This window comes from Pinus tabuliformis, chromosome 2_2 (genome assembly GCF_031772625.1).
Source record: "Pinus tabuliformis cultivar Carrire ecotype Pingquan chromosome 2_2, CPIR1, whole genome shotgun sequence".
Lineage (NCBI taxonomy): Eukaryota > Viridiplantae > Streptophyta > Pinopsida > Pinales > Pinaceae > Pinus > Pinus tabuliformis.
In genome coordinates, this window is record NC_142300.1 from 944,342,724 (window position 1) to 944,354,149 (window position 11,426).

An 11,426-nucleotide genomic window follows, 5' to 3' on the forward strand; every position below is an offset into this window, starting at 1 on the left:
GGAAACATCACAATAAACAATTACCTATTAAGGCCACACTAGTAACTCATATATTTTCACTATTTATTAGCTTATATATTAAAGTTCTAGTAATAAACTAGAGTGAAACTTTTCTTTGTAACCCATTACCCACTACTTTGTTCTTAATCGTAACAAGCTCATTAGTCCCATTACCACCTCTAGTTATATGCTGACATATCAGATTTCCTTCCTGTTTTCTTATGGATTCATGTCCATTTAAATATCTTTTCCTTAGTGTGAATAAAAATAATTTTTGCACTAATACCAGTGACACTCATACAAATAGTGCAATGTGGTGCACATTTGTTTCATTTTCTCAACACAAATAACTTATGGATGCCATGATACCTTAAGCTTTGGTTGTATCCACATTTTTTAGTAGAATATTCATCTTAATTTAAATAAGAGTTGTGATATCATATAGAACATTCCTATCTAGCTAATTAACTCTAAAGCAAATTTATGATATATAGATGGATAGGCTTTATGATTGACTTTGAGTTGTGCATACTTGAAATTGTGCATGTTCTGAATGCCCCAAAATTTCTTAAGAAATATTCTAAATAATTGACATGTCATCCATTCGAGCATCTACAAAACATGTTAGTAATGGCCCTAATCTAAAAATAAATTAGGATCACTAATGTTATATCTTAATATTTAGCAACAAAAAAAAGAAACAACTAACCACCTAGTCCTATCACAACTAGGCGCATGAGAGTCACAGCTCCCATGCGCCTCTCATGCGAGCTATATGCGAGTCATGTGTAGGAACAAAAAAAGTAGTTACTATTAACCTAGTTAGTGTTATTCAATGGTATGGTTTAAGATTGTTGTTATTTGTGCTACACATGGGTACACTTGCTATCAAAAATTTCAAGATCCTACAAAACTCACACATTACCAAATATTTTATTGCTCTAAAATACCATCCATTTCCAACCCAACTTTGCAACAAGAACATCTCAAACTATGCAACAATGAATACAATAAGTGCTGCAATATCTAGTCAATATTGTGAAATAATAAGCTATATCTACTTACATGGGAATACCAATGTATAAGTTCATAAAACCTCAAATTGCCCTTGATGCCTTTTGTCACTATTAGTGTGAAAAATCCATTGAAAACAAAGCAATTGCTGAAGAGAGATATTTGTAAGAATACCTTTTTCTCTGCTTCTTCTACATCCTTCTGTTTTGACTTGAAAGTGTTTTTCTCATCCCGGCTTAGTTGATTTACAAAATTCATTTCCAAAACTGGCACTAGGGACTTCTATTGAACTGACTATTCAATATTCAGTCCATCACTTCAAGGTGCTTGAAATTGCCCTGACATATTTCTAGGAACATCACCATGCATACCAGGCTGAGAAACCATGACTGCATGTTGTTGTAAGCCTATGTTAGGTTAAAGTAGCATACCCAAGTTCACTTTTAATAGATCACAACCAACCAAAAAACATTAACCAAACAAACAAATATCTTCTAGTGAATGGTACAACTAAAAAATATTTGATAAACAATTACCAACTTTGAAGAACTCAAAATATAATTGCATCTATTCAGAAAAACAACAGATGCACAAACTTGTCAATGATCTTCTTTATAGATATGTCAATGGTAACATGGATTTCAATCCTCAAATGATGGAACCAGAATATCTAATAGCTAGCTGTTATGATAACATTATTGATTGAAACAACATAAAACACATAATGAAATGAGGATTAAGAAATTCATGGGCCGACTAATTTATTATTTCATACAAAATTGAGAACCTTTAGAAAAGTTTCATGTGTCCACTAACATGACTTTATCATTCTTTAGCCCACAACTCTTCCAAACCTCCCAGTGCATCAATTTTAAATTGGCAACTCTTCTAACTCATAACACCCACCAACATGTAGGAGCCTAATCTTTGTGGGCAGTGACGACCATCGTATTCTCTTCAGCCGCACACATCCATCTGCCCATAACTCCTACAAAAATACCAATGTTTCCAGCTTAGGAAATCTTCTAACTTAGAGCACCTGCAAACATGTAGCCATGTAGAAGATCACCACATTGGCTGAGGCATTTGAATATCATGTTTTGTTTGAGAAGGAACTTCATGTCCGTGACACAACTCATCTTCATCGAGGAAGGTCTTCAATTCAATTGAGTGAAGGAAATTGTAGAGTGACTTGGCGAAGGTTTTCTTCACGTCAATGCCGCAGTGGTTTATGAATATCTCATATCACTGATTGTTGGAATGAGTAGCGGTAGACAAGGAAGCAACCATTGTAAATCAACCAACAAAAATAAAAATAGCAGTATTGTTGATGCTATGGAGATAATTCATAGAGGAAATAAGTTAGGGTTTCTGAAGTATAGAGACATTGTTGGTAAGACTGGTGTGCTACTGTGTCCCCCTATATACATCAAACAATTTTACTGGTGTGCCATTGTTCATTTCAAGTGATTGGAATGTTACATTAAATTCCAATTTTAAGAATCCAACAACCATGAAGATATCGAGTAAACTCAATGACTTAATTAATCCAACACTTCAGTAAAATGACATAGAAATAATCATCAACTTTAGATTCTCATTTGTCTCTTCAATACCTCTTGGAAGCTTCTAACTCAGGAAAAGGTCACGAGCTTGTTCACTGGTGATTTTACCATCCTTATCGGTGTCCACCTCAGAGAAAACCTTGGTATACTTTTGAGCATCAGACTGCATCGTCCTTGGCAAGGACAGTTGGGTGTTTCCTCCCAGGCTTGAAGTTGTTGCACCAACTCCAATAGATAAAGGCACAATTGATGTTTTATGTGATTTATCTAGCTGATTATGCTTAGCCAGAGCTGGAGCAGGTGTAGCTAGTGTTGGTACAAGAGCCATAGAATATGAAACATTATTGATTGAATACAGAGGCTGGGAAGCTACAATTTGTTTAGATTGAGAGGGGGTAGCAGAAAAAACATCTCCACAAAAAATTAAAAATGAAGAAAAACCATTTCCATCAGTAGACATGCCTTTAACATCACTTAGTCCTGCAGACAAGATGGATTTGATGTTATCTTGCAAGGTTTTTTATGGTACTTATGGAATTAACCCTTCTTGAAATGTTGAACTTGCTTTCCTAAGACCATCTTTCTTGAGTGACAAGGGAGCATTTCCCCCTAATTTTAACACCCTGCACAGCAAAAACATTGCTAATAGGTCCAACAGAAGTTAGTCCAGCAATCCTTGAACCTGGCCACTCTGCCAAACCACTAGAAATTCGTGGCCACTGACCTGTTGTACCAACTCCAGGAATTCCCATGGAAGCTCCCTGCAAAGGGGTTGGTGTTGGAAAAGTCGGTGGAGACACAGGCCGTAAAAACTAATTATTTCCTGGAGGCACATACTGTTGAGCAGCTCCCACACTGGGTTGTATCGTGGGACCTCTAATGCAGATGGTGTAGCCACAGTGGGTGGTGAAATTTGAGGTGTGGGAATTTGAGATGTTGCTAGTCCAAACAAAGTTGCCCTCACAATATTTTGTGTCAACTCACAACCACTCTGTGCTACTGTTAATAGCTTTAAATCATTGTAAAACTATGCCCTTCCAAGGAAGCCTGTGTCATTCTGATCAGCATGCATCCATATCTTTAGAGTGCATAGACATAATGATTAGATAATGAAAAAGGCAGAGAGATCATCCAACTTTAGATCTAGCAATGCACATTTCTAGTAGAATTGCGATAGTCAATGCATCTTGCTCTTTCTCAAGATCATATTCTGTAAGATCTTAAGCTAAGGTCCCAACATCACACCAATTTAATTCAGCACAATCAAAGAATCCTTGAACAAAGAGAATTTAAACCCCAGAAATAAAATGAATTGTAAAATTGAGCATCAAATCTCTGGAGGCATCACCCATACGCCTGTAGTATAGGAGGATACAAGAAATATGAAAGCAAGTCCCATCTCCAACTATGGCCTCTAGAGTTTTGGTGTTTGGAATCGATATGCAGTAGTCCCATCCATGTTCAAATCTCTGGAGGCATCACCCATACGCCCGTAGTATAGGAGGATACAAGCAATATGAAAGCAAGTCCCATCACCAAATCCGGCCTTTGGAGTTTTGGTGTTTGGAATCGATTTGCAGTAGTCCACCTGTGTTCAAATCTCTAGAAGCGTCACCCATATGTCCGTAGTATAGGAGGATATAAGAAATATGAAAGCAAGTCCCATCACCAACTCCGGCCTCTAGAGTTTTGGTGTTTGGAATCGATTTGTAGTAGTCCCACTGTTGGGTCCCTATAATACTAGTGATTACCCCATTACTATTGTAGTTATACCCCTTATTTATATTGTTGTGCCCCTATTACCCACATATTGTTATTTCTGTGCCCCATAGAATCCCTCTATTATTATTTTTGTGGCTTTATATTATTATTGTTAGGTCGGCTAGATTATATTGTGACTCCTTAGACTCCTATATATAGAAAGGAGGTTTTGTCATTTGTATCATCCAAGAATTGTTCATTTATGTAATGTAAAGGAGGTTGCTCCCTTGAAGAGGCTGAATTCTAAGGCGTTGATCTTTCTTTTCTATCTTTTCTTGAGCTGGTTTCATAACATTTGGTATCAGAGCTTTGGATTCTAGGGTTTCGCTGCTCCAAACAGGTCATAGTGGCATTTTCGCTATAACGTTTTTTCTGTGACGTTTCAGAAGTCTCAAAAAAAACCCATTTGAGAAGAAATCGCGCTGAACCTTGGGTCCAAATTTCAGAGTTTTTCGCACGATATTTTCGGAGATATGATCTAAGGAAGTTGGTCTTTTTGCAGACTCCTGAATTACACTCAAAACAGGTGACCTGGGGAAAATCGTCATAACTTTCTTTCTGAGCATCGGATTGAAATTTCGTAAGAAGTTACAGAAAGAGGACGGACTTTAGTTTTCTTTTATATATTTTTTAGAGTCAAAGGTTGAAACAGTGACACGTGGCACGTCGTACAAGTTCGCTCTACTGAACTAGTCTATAATCAAGTCACTGTGGGAGATTTCGCATAACTCTTCCTTGGAGAATCCAATTTGAGTCAGACTTGTGGCATTGGAAGGAGGACATAGAGAGCTACTACAGGTCACAAATTCAAAACTAGATAATTAGAAAGTACAGAGATACATCGGAGGCAATATCGAGCTCCTACAAAGTGAAAAAAGGTGTGTAGATTTTCTTTAATTTTTGCTTAAGCTTGGTTTGAAAATTTATTTTGAAGGAATTCAAAGGGCATATTAGAGAATTATTATCGGTAACTGATGCCCCGAGGAAAGAAAATGCAAACACCTAGTAAGGAGCCTGAAAGCTCTAGCATGACTCATGAAGAAGAAGAAGAAATGCTACATGATATATCAAAATTACAAGAACAAGTGCAACAAATGTCACTTGCAAAAAAAGCGACAGAATCTAAAATGGATGGTTTAAGGAAAGATGTAGAAGCTAAGATGGACGGTTTAAAGAAAGGTGTAGAAGCTAAGATGGATGGCATGGAAGCTAAGGTGAATGGCATGGACGCTAAAATTGATGGCATGGATGATAAGATGGATAAGTTGCTACAAGAAATGGTCACTAAGGGTGAAAGAGTACTAAAGGAAACTCATGATGAGAACAAAAGAAATGTTAATCATGATTCCATAGACTCTAATGTTGGATCGAAGACTCACCATGTTCCAAAAATCGATATGAGGAAGTTTGATGGCAAGGATCCCGCCACATGGATATTACAGATGGAGCAATTCTTCGATCTCAATAATGTGCAAAACACACAAAAGGTACGTATGGCAACTTTATATTTGGAACCAAATCAGTTTGTATGGTATCAATGGCTTTGTTCTCGTAAACAATTTATCACTTGGGCAATTTTTACGGAAGAATTGATAGCACATTATGAGGATACAAAAAGCAACACTTTTTTTAGCCAATTGATAAGTCTCAAACAAAAGGGTTCAATAATGGAGCACATTGAGGAGTTCCAAAAATTGAACATAAGGGTAAAAGATATTCCAGAGGAGCATAGGATTGATGTGTTCATAGGGTCTTTAAAGGATAATATCCAACATGATGTGCGCCTTTGGGAACCTGATTCATTAGAGAAGGCATTCAGGTTAGCAAGAAAAATGGAAAGCAAAATTATGGCAACTAGGAAGCATACCATTCACAACTATAAAGACGGAAGTGTTGTTGCCCATAGTCTTCCACAACCTACAAGGTTGACACCACAACAATTGGAAGAAAAAAGAGCAAAAGGGCTTTGTTACAATTGTGATAGCAAATACACAAAAGGTCATAAGTGTGCTGAGAAGAAATTATTCTACATAGATTGTGAAGAGGAAGAAGAAAAGGAGCAAGAAAGGTCAAAAGAAGAGGATATATTCCAGGAACAAAGCCTAGATGAAGAACAAATAAATCCGACCATATCTTGTAATGCATTGGCGGGAATTACCACTCCTCAAACCATCAAGATAGAAGGACAAATCAAGAAGAAAAAGGTAATAGTGTTGATTGATTCAGGAAGCACCCACAATTTTATTCATTGTAGGGTAGCAAAAGAATTGAATTGCTTCCTATATCCAGCACCAGAGTGTCAAGTGATGATTGCAAATGGAGGAACAATAAATTGTTCTGGAAAGTGCCATAATATCAAGCTATCCATGGGAGAATATGTATTGACTAGCCCAATGCTTTCCATTCCAATGGGAGGTGCTGATGTTGTACTAGGAGTCCAATGGCTACAATCCTTGGGTACAATAGCTTTTAATTTTCAAGAACTTTTCATGAAATTTTCTGTGGAAGGAAAGGAAGTTGAATTAAGGGGTATTGCAGGGAAACCAGGAAAGATAATCAGCTCTAATGGCATGACAAAGCTTCTAAAAAAGGAGCAAAGAGGTGTAATTGCACAATTATGTTCGCTAGATGTTTCCACATTGGAATCATCTATTTCTCCAGATCTCCAAAAAGTCCTGGACAATCATTCCAAGGTATTTGAGACTCCCAAAGGTCTCCCACCTATGCGTGATCATGATCATGCTATTCATCTGATTCCAGGAAGTGTTCCTCCAAACATCAGGCCGTACAGATATCCATATGTCCAAAAAAGTGAAATTGAACGTATGGTTGCAGAAATGCTAGAGGCTGGTATAATTCAACCGAGTCAAAGTTCTTTCTCAGCTCCAGTAGTATTGGTGCACAAGAAGGATGGATCATGGCGCATGTGTCCAGATTATAGGGAGCTCAACAAGCTCACTATTAAAGATAAGTTCCCCATTCCTGTCATTGATGAATTACTGGATGAATTGCATGGATCAATTTACTTCACCAAGTTGGATCTTCGTTCAGGATATCATCAAATCAGAATGAAGATTGAAGACATTCCGAAAACGGCATTTAGAACTCATGAGGGTCATTATGAATTTTTGGTCATGCCTTTTGGCCTTACCAATGCACCTTCAACATTTCAAGGTTTGATGAATTCAATTTTCAAACCATTCCTTAGAAAATTTGTGTTAGTATTTTTTGATGATATACTAATCTACAGCAAGTCTTGGAAGGATCATGTTGAACATGTTGACAAGGTGCTACAACTATTGGAGGAGAAACAATTATATGCAAAAAGATCCAAATGTTTCTTTGGAGTCCAGGAGGTGGAATATTTGGGTCATATTGTATCTCATGAAGGAGTTAAGGTAGACCCTAGCAAAATTAAAGCCATTAAGGAATGGAAAATCCCCACATCCATAAAGCATCTGCGAGGATTTCTTGGGTTGACAGGGTATTATCGCAAGTTTGTTAAGAATTATGGGAGAATAGCAGCACCTCTAACAACATTATTGAAGAAAGATTCATTTTCATGGACTCCGGAAGCAACAAAGGCCTTTGAACATCTTAAAGAGGCAATGTGCCAAGCACCGGTCTTAGCTACACCGGACTTCACAAAAACCTTTATTGTGGAATGTGATGCTTCAGGAAATGGAATTGGTGTTGTTCTAATGCAAGATGAAAGACCCATTGCTTTTGAAAGTCGTCCAATCAAGGGAAAGTTTTTAAGCAAAGCTATTTATGAGAAGGAAATGTTGGCAATACTCCATGCACTTAAGAAATGGCGACCCTACCTAATGGGAAGACACTTCAAGGTAAAAACGGATCATGATAGCCTTAAATACTTTTTAGAACAAAGATTATCCTCTGAAGAGCAACAAAAGTGGGTCACAAAGATGTTGGGTTATGACTTTGAAATCATCTACAAAAAAGGGAAGCAAAATGTGGTGGCAGATGCACTCTCAAGAAAGGATGAGGATGTGGAAGCATTGTTGTGTGCCATTTCTATTATCCAACCAGATTGGATAAACGAAGCAAAGGAGGAATGGAAGAATGACGAAGAAGTGTGGGCACTTATTCGAAAGCTACAACAAGATTCCAGTACTTCTGATACATTTAGCTGGAAAAATGATTCGTTATGGTACAAAGATCGCTTATACCTCTGTAAGAATTCCCAGCTAAAACAAAAGATTCTTATGGAATTGCACACTTCTCCCTTAGGAGGGCACTCAGGATTTTTAAAAACTTACCACAGGGTTAAGAAGGAATTTTTTTGGGATGGCCTTAAATCAGATATTCAAAAGTTTGTGGCAGAATGTTTGGTTTGCCAACAAAATAAAGTTGAAACAATTAAGACACCGGGTCTATTACAACCTTTATCCATTCCAAGCCAACGTTGGGAGGAGGTTTCAATGGATTTTATCACAGGTTTACCCAAGTCTGAGGGAAAGAGTGTCATCATGGTGGTAGTTGACAGACTTACCAAGTATGCACACTTTTGTGCATTATCACATCCATTTAAAGCCAGTACAGTTTCTACTGCATTTATGGAAACAGTTCAAAAGCTACATGGAAACCCAAAGATTATTGTAAGTGACAGAGATCCCATTTTCACTGGAAATTTTTGGACAGAATTATTTTCTTGTCTTGGTACTCAGTTAGCTCATAGCTCATCTTATCATCCTCAATCTGATGGGGAAACTGAGATAGTAAACAAATGTTTGGAAGGATATCTTCGTTGCTTTGTATCTGATAAACAGACACAATGGGTCAAATGGTTGCCTCTGGCTGAATGGTGGTATAACACTTCCTTCCATACAGCAACAAAAATGACCCCATTTATGGCACTTTATGGGTATCAACCACCATCCATCACATCATATTTAAGAGAAAATTCTAAGGTTCAAGCAGTGGAACATCACATCGAACATCAACAACAAGTCCTCCAACTCTTAAAGGATAACCTCGTGTTGGCACAAAATAGAATGAAACAACAGGCAGATCAACATCGCAGTGAAAGAAGTTTTGATGTAGGTGATTGGGTATTCCTACGGCTACAACCATATAAGCAAATGTCCCTAAAGCAAGCTAAGAAGGATAATAAATTATCACCAAAGTATTATGGTCCGTACAAGGTGTTGGAAAAGATTGGTACTATGGCATACAAATTGGAGCTTCCTGCAGCTTCTCGATTGCACCCAGTTTTCCATGTTTCATGTTTAAAGAAGGTTATAGGCGACAAGCTCCCAGTTCAAACAATATTGCCAGAACTTGACGAGGAAGGAAAAATTATATTGGAACCGGAAGCAGTCACAGAAACAAGAACTCGACAGCTACGAAATCGATCAATTTCAGAGTATCTTATCAAGTGGAAGAACTTATCCGCTGAAGATTCCACATGGGAGGATGAGAATTTTATGCAGAAGTATCCAGAACTGCTCAAGCGTTGAGGACAACACTTTTTTGAAGGAGAGGGGCATGTTGGGTCCCTATAATACTAGTGATTACCCCATTACTATTGTAGTTATACCCCTTATTTAAATTGTTGTGCCCCTATTACCCACATATTGTTATTTCTGTGCCCCATAGAATCCCTCTATTATTATTTTTGTGGCTTTATATTATTATTGTTAGGTCGGCTGGATTATATTGTGACTCCTTAGACTCCTATATATAGAAAGGAGGTTTTGTCATTTGTATCATCCAAGAATTGTTCATTTATGTAATGTAAAGGAGGTTGCCCCCTCGAAGAGGTTGAATTTTAAGGCGTTGATCTTTCTTTTCTATCTTTTCTTGAGCTGGTTTCATAACACCCACCCATGTTCAAATCTTTGGAGGCATCACTCATACGCCTATAGTATAGGAGGATACAAGAAATATGAAAGCAAGTCCCATCACCAACTTCGGCCTCTGGAGTTTTGGTGTTTGGAATCGATTTGCAGTAGTCCCACTCATGTTGTGTTATTGTGCACGTGCAGATATTGAAGTCTATTGAGTCAGTGATCTCATCATTTATAGACTAATGGGTTATGTACCATTGTCATTTACAGTCTAAATCTATAATTGATTGAATCATATGATATATCTAGCCAAAATATCTAAGAGATGTCATCATGTTCAGACAGATCACTCAAGGGGACAAGGACAAAGAACATCATGCTTTGACTGCTTTTCAAATCCTTCAATTTAGAATATAAGAAAGAAAATTAAACCAACTACACAATCAGAAACTCTGTTATTGTGTGGTACACTACCAAACTACTCCAACAGTGTAGCCCATCTTTAATATAAATTTAATTGAAAACCTCTGTTCTTGTGTGGTATGCTACCAAACTACTATAACAGTTCAACCTATCTTTAATATAAATTTAATTACTAATAATTTCATTGCCAATAAAGTAATTGTGCAACTAGTGCATTTGAAGCTAAATTTGTGAAAACAAAAAACACAAATAACCTAATTTCAGGTCAACTTCGATGAATCATAATTTTGGGGAAAATCTTAAAAAGTTGGTAGATTGTTTGAAGCAATTGAATTCAAAGAAGGAATTAAAGGAGAGAAAAGGTACCTGTGCAAGTATTTGCTTGGGTAAATTGGACCCCTGAAAGAAGACCAAGGCTTTGGAACCACTGATCCTTCCATCGTGGTCCAAATTTTCCCAGTGAAAATAGACTTCGAACAAATCAATGTTTTGTGGGCGAGCCATTGAAGAGATCCTCTTCAATCTGTTGATCCCTCAATGCATCCAAATTCAACCATGAAACCCTAACTTCCAGTGAATCACTACAACATTTCATGTGAAAATATAGAACAAATTTGCAGCGAAGACGTTAGAGTTCAATCAATTCTAAAAACAACAATCGATCTAGAGATCCTAAAGATCGATCCATTGACCTGTACCTGTTTCCATATAGTCACAGAGCAGATTGGAGATCAATCTCACTACGGTGTTGTGCCCAACTATTGTTCTGTTCTTTCCTTTTTTTCAACTCCTCAACATTCATTCGAATACACTAGCATAACCCTAAGGTTGGAAGAAAACGCATAAGAAATTA

General features: G+C 37.3%; 1 pseudogene; it reads right to left on the bottom strand.

The window, feature by feature from the left end:
• Positions 1 to 2,571: 2,571 nt before the first annotated feature.
• On the bottom strand, positions 2,572 to 11,077 carry LOC149196295 (uncharacterized; annotated as a pseudogene).
• Positions 11,078 to 11,426: the final 349 nt, after the last annotated feature.